The following is a 6,531-nucleotide window of genomic DNA, read 5'->3' as shown; positions in this document are numbered from 1 at the left end:
CTCCATGCTGAGCAGGGAGCCCCGTGTGGGGGCTTGATCTCACCACCCTGAGATCATGACTTGAGCCGAAACCAACAGTTGGATGCTTAACCGACTGAGCCACCCAGGCACCCCAAGATTTAACAATTTTAAAGGTAAGCATTTAGGTAAGGCTTACCATGTGTCAGAAACCGTGCTAAGTGCTTTAAAATATTAATGCGGACCTGCAGCCACCCGGAGAAGATGGCCATCCCAGCAGTGTCCGGGCTGTCCCGGCAGGTGTGATGCTTTAGTATGACTGTGGTCAGGCCGTTTTCCAAGTTCGTGCGGCCACCTGTTCAGGAATATGGTATCGAAGGTCGCTATGCCACTGCTCTTTATTCTGCTGCATCTAAACAGAATAAACTGGAACAAGTAGAGAAAGAATTGTTGAGAGTAGCACAAATCTTGAAGGAGCCCAAAATGGCTGCTTCCATTATGAATCCCTATATAAAGCGTTCCGTGAAAGTGAAAAGCCTAAATGACATGAGCGCAAAAGAGAGGTTCTCTCCTCTCACATCCAACCTGATCAATTTGCTTGCTGAGAATGGTCGCTTGGACAATACCCCTGGAGTCATTTCTGCCTTTTCGACCATGATGAGCATCCACCGTGGAGAAGTACCGTGCACAGTGACCCGTGGATCTCCTTTAGATGAAGCCATTCTTACTGAATTAAAGACGGTCCTAAAGAGCTTCCTAAGTAAAGGCCAAGTCTTGAAATTGGAAGTTAAGACTGACCCGTCAATCATGGGTGGAATGACTGTCCGTATTGGAGAGAGAGATGCTGATATGTCTGCAAAAACCAAGATTCAGAAGCTCAGCAGGGCCATGCGGGAAGTTTTCTGAAAGTGTTGATTTTCTGTCAGTGAAAATTCCTAAACTTGGAGCAACAATAAAATGCTTCTTGAACAGAAAAAAAAAAAAAATTAATGCATTTGGCTTCATAACACCCCCAATGAGATAGTACCATTATTTCCACTTTATCGTTGGGAAACTGAGACACAGAGGGGAAATACCTTGCCCAAGGTCATTTAATAAGTGGTGGTGCTAGAGATTAGAGATTATGTCAAATGTAAGTCTTATTTCCTTAAAGAGTCATACCTTTGTATTTACCGACAAATTTTTACACATAAGTATGGTTTGCTGCATGAGTTTCTTCCCAGTTTGGGGCCTTTGTTTGCAAATATTTCTGGGAGCAGTCTTCTCCCTAGAAGCTCAAAGATGTGCTAGTCCTGATCTTAAAGACTTTATGCAGAGTTCTCAAAAAGCACCACCCAAAAAGCAGGAAATAGGTGAGTCAGAGTCTATGGCTTTCACTTTGGATGGGCTGTGATGTTACAATACAGATTACAATCTAGTGATCCCCATTTCTAGTCATCTGCAGCAGCTCTGCTCTGATCTAAATACAAGGGGAGTAAATCTCCAATAAAGAAAGAAAAAGATTAAAAAAAAAAAAAAAGGAGACAGGAAAAAGAAAATAGTCTCCAGGTCTCAGGGTTCTACTGATTTTACCACTGCCCAAAAATGAGGTCTAAACATGGATAATGCCACCCACAAAAAAAGGGCAAAATGACCATCTAATCAGATGAGGAAATAAACTGGCCAGAAAAATGGTTTCTTTTTTTTCCACAATGATGCTTGGAAAACTGACAACAGACAGTATTTAAGGAAATACTACAAATACTGTTTTTCTTCTTCCCAACACCTGTAAGCCACCAGGACCCTTTAATCAAGAGAGGTAGTGAGAATGTAGGGGAGGCAAAATTTTACCTCTACTTTCTTAGGGTTTTTCAGCCAGGCCTGAGAATTAAACTGATAGAAGACAGATTAATAGGAGAAAAGTATACAAACCTGTAAGTTTTATATGATATGGGAGCTCTCATAAGAAAAGAAAGATCCAAAGATATGGCAAACCTACCGGCTTTTACATTAGGTTGAACAAAAAGGCAATTGTGGAGAAGTATCTAAACTATATGGGGAGGCCACAGGAAGATAAGTATTATTTTAACATGGTCTATTTATACAGGATTCTCTTGGCCTTAATTCCCCAGTGAAGAATATTCATTTTCCCCTGGTACAGGGAGGGCATCTTTCACACAGGAGTGTTTATCTCCTGTTTTCAGGAAGAACAGGGGAGATTTGAATGCCCTTCTTTGCATCTGCTGTTTTAAGTGCCTTTCACTCAAAAACAGTCCTTATGCCAAAGGGGCATATTTGGAGCTGGCATAGCCTGCCACCCTTCGAGAACCGAAAAGTCAATAGTAGGATACAAGGAATGATTTAGAAGGGCCAAGAACATATCAGCTATATTTTTGTTTCACCTAGATTGAAGTTGTTGAATAGTGAGGGTCAGATGATTCACTTCCATGTGAAAACCAAACTTATCTCACAGATCTAGCATTTGCTCAATACTCAGCGTTAAGTTTCACCCTCCTTTTATAGATGGGGAAATGAAGCTACAAGGACCTATGTATACTTGTTCAGACTGGCAATAGACGGATAGTGGAAACGTTAGAAAACCTGGTAAAATTGGTTTTTTCCCCCCCCCTAATAACAGGCTTTAAAAATATGTTTAAAGCAGATGGATTCTGGATGTCATAATTGAGTACAGGGCAAGGTAGAAATGACCAAATGATTTGCAGAGAATCACTGCCCTCACTAGAAATTTGACTCTCTTGCGAAAAGTGGCCTGAAATTCTTTCTACACTATGAAAGTGAGCATCTCTGATGCATTCTAGATGGCTGTAACAGGTTCTCCACTGTAACTACAAAGGAAGTTGTGTTCAACTTTAGTTTTATCAACACGAGTATTTTTAATGTGAAATAGTTACTCTTAAATAGTTCACATTCTCATGAAATCTGTAAAGATAAAGCATGGTAAAAATAATTACTAATTCTAGGAGTGCCATGGAGATGTATGTAAGATTCCATGCTACTCATTGTAGGGAACACAAAGATGATAAGGACAAGGCAAAATGACTTGATCTTGTTTTGGAGATGGCAAATGTGGCTTGGTAGAAAGATTATGGGGTTTGCCATCAAACAGATTTAGATTTCAATCCCACTTCTGTCACCTAACAGTGTGATGTTGGGCAAGCTACTTGTCTCACTGAGTTTCAGTTTTCCCATCTATGAAATTCAGATGAATAGATGAATACTTGCGTAGGGTTGTTGGGAAGATAGAGTGAAGAACCTCATCAAAACCGTTTAATAAGACATTGGCAGAAAAATATACAAGTTAAAAAATGACACATGCCGTAAGAAAAGTGTTTCCTGAGAGCAGGAAGATTCAGTGTTTACATAAAAAAAATAATGCTTAACCTTCCTTGTTTTTTGTTTTTTAAAATGTCATGAAATTCCGAGGGATTCATAATAGCTATAACAACATTATGTGTAGCGTATGTGTTTTTGGTGTTTATTCCTATATATTTTCTCAGTAATACATGGTATTTCTCTTTAGGTTGTCAGCTATTTGTAAATAGGTGTGAATTATTTTTGCTTGGAGGAATTTACCTTCATTTACAGAACTGTGTTTCTATAGCAAGGATCAAAAGCACATACAGGTATTTCATATTTGAATAAAACTACAATGCAGTTGATTCCAATATATGGCAGCCCAATCTTCAGGGCTCTTGTTGCAAGATGGGGAAAGCATTTGAATGAATGATTACTTTCTTTGGTATTACTACACTACTACATAGAGGTTAGACTCTGGGCAAAATCCTTCATTGCCTTTTGTGGAGACTATTACTCACTTTTTTTTTTTTTTTAAAGATTTTATTTATTTATTTGAGAGAGAGAGAGAGAAACAGCATGAGAGGGGAGAGGGTCAGAGGGAGAAGCAGGCTCCCCGCTGAGCCAGGAGCCTGATGTGGGACTGGATCCCAGGACTCTGGGATCATGACCTGAGCCGAAGGCAGTCGCTTAACCAGCTGAGCCACCCAGGCGCCTTATTACTCACTTTTTGTAGATATATGAATTCTTTGAATTCACTTAAGAATGATGGTGCACTGAGGGACAATGGTCAACACAACATGCCCTCCCCATGAGTTTGTACCATCTTGGAGAGTGAACCACTGTTTTAATTTTAGATCCTCCTCCAGAAAGCTCATCTGGGGGGGGGTTGTGGAGGGGTGTCTCTGCTGGAGGTGCATGTTACATACACATTGACTTGAATCAAATGAGATGCCTTTATGCTCTCAACCCTAATGTTATTTTTGAAAATTATAATGTACTCATTAAGCAATTACTTAATTTCTTCATGTGGTTCACTCAGAACTAAATAATAGGTTATATTTTTATACAACTATTTGAAAAAAACCATGATGTTTGCACAAAAATGTAAAAATTTGCAATGAAAGTATTCTCCAGAAATAATGTCTAATTGCACATGCTGATAAATCTCAGCAGTGGCTTACTTAGTTCTGGTCTTCTAAGAATATGCCCCTAAATTCCCTAAGCATTTAGATCATTAGATAGCTGGCATTTACATCATTATTTTTATATGTATTTTCTCATCCTGAATTACATTGGAATGATCCATTTATGTCTGTCTTCCTATTACACCCTATGCTCTTTGGAAAAATTATATGCCTAGTTCAGGGACAAGTACTTTAAACAAAGGCATTTATCTGAACTGAACAACTTTATGACTAAATTAACAAATATGAATCATGTAGTCTTTAAAAAAATTTTTTTTTATTTTTAAAAGATTTTATTTATTTGACAGAGAGAGCACAAGTAGACAAAGCTGCAGGCAGAGGGAGAGGGAGAAGCAGACTCTCCACCGAGCAGGGAGCCCCACGTGGGGCTGGATCCCAGGACCCTGGGATCATGACCTGAGCCCAAGGCAGACGCTTAACGAACTGGGCCACCCAGTTGCCCCTGAATCACACAATCTTCAATTCTTTTGCTGCTGGTGCTCTTTCACAAGCTAGAATTTGGCCCAGAGTCCATATGTTTGTTTTGTAAAGGTTACTATCGACCAATTTATAACAAGTGTTTCACCTGGCCCTGGCTATTTTCAGAATTCTGCTACTGGTCTGGATTCCAGGCACACACATCTGGCCTAACCTAGTGGAATGCCTCATCTCTGAGGGCAAGCAGCTGTGTCAGCTGTGTGTTGTGTCCCGCAGGAATGACTGCGCATGGTGCTGGACTGTGAGCTCCTCCAGGGCGGAAGCTATGGCGTTAACTAATTAATTAGTTATTTTTAAAGAAGCTATGGTATTTAAATTAAAGTTTCCTGGGTTCAGTACTTAGGTCAGCCACGAGGTAGGCAGCTCACTCAACTTTTGTAGTTTCCAACCGGGTGCAGCATCATGGGTGCTTTGGTACCACTAACAGGGCCAGGCACTGAAACAAGCTCTAAATCCTCAAAGAAAAATCGGTCTGAACCATCTTAGCTGATCCTTAACTATCAACCCCTGTGCGCTAGTCACTGCGCCAAGAGCTTTCACTCACGTTAAATTCTCACAATCCTTTTTCTTTCTACGGTTTGTAGTTTTTGAACGACAGGTAGCTAAATCCTAGCGAGATTGTACCACGGGAGTCTCATGGAGCCTAAGGTTACAGTAATGTTATTACGGAGTTATTCTCACAATCCTTTTATTTAAAAAATTGAGATATTATACAATATTATATATTAAAGTGCCTTGAGTGCACTAGTATTAACTGTACTGCTTGAAAAATTTTTACGGATGGATACCAACCAGATCCGGAGACAGAACGTTTCCAGCTCCCAGTAGCTTCCCTCGTGCCCCTTCCATTCCCGGGGTCACCATTATTCTAACTTTTCTCACCATCGATACGTTTTGTACGGTATTATTGTGGCACGATTGGTCCGCGGCGCTGGACGAGACGCACGCTCGGTTTCCTCCCTAAAAAGCATCCCGCCGAGGTTGCAGGAGTCCCCGGAGCCGCGGCTCCCCTCTCACCGACCTAGCGCGGGACTCCACGTAGGCGCTGCGGGAGCACGCCACAATGGCTGCCCGCGCTCTCCCGCTCCGGCCTCGCCGCATTCTCCCACCTTTCAGTGGGTACCCCTCCCGCGCGACGGGCAGCCGGGCGTGGCCCTGGGCGGCCACCCGCCGGAACAGGAGCGGCCAAGCGGGCGCTCCTGAGCCCGGGACGTGGGGCGCGCGCCCATTGGCTGAACTTTCCCCCGTCGACCGGCCGGCCGCAGAGCCCGCCTCCCGGCCCTCTCTCGGCGCTCCCGTTGGCAGTTCGCGTCCCACCCGCGCCCGCCCCCGCTCCCGCCCCCAGCCCGCCGTGATGGAAACGGGGTTGCGGGGCGGGCGGGAGGCCGAAGCGGGGAGGAGGGGTTGAGCTTTCCTCCCGGTAAGGGGGCGCGAGAGACGAGACAGGCCAATCAGGACAAGACGTGGAAAAGAGGCGCCGCGCCAGCCAGTCACATCGCGAGGTCCAGGTCGGGGAGGCTGACGCGAGTGGCACAGCCAATGGGCGTGCCACTACCCGTCCGCTCTCCAGCAGCCGGTCGGGGGTGGTGGAGGA

At 43.5% G+C, this 6,531-nt stretch overlaps 1 pseudogene; it reads left to right on the top strand.

The window, feature by feature from the left end:
* The first annotated feature begins 222 nt into the window (after positions 1–222).
* On the top strand, positions 223–864 carry LOC110576579 (annotated as a pseudogene).
* Positions 865–6,531: the final 5,667 nt, after the last annotated feature.

This window comes from Neomonachus schauinslandi, chromosome 11 (assembly GCF_002201575.2).
Source record: "Neomonachus schauinslandi chromosome 11, ASM220157v2, whole genome shotgun sequence".
Classification (NCBI taxonomy): Eukaryota; Metazoa; Chordata; class Mammalia; order Carnivora; family Phocidae; genus Neomonachus; species Neomonachus schauinslandi.
The sequence above is the reverse complement of the archived record's forward strand: the minus strand, read 5'-3'. Positions and strand labels throughout refer to the sequence as shown.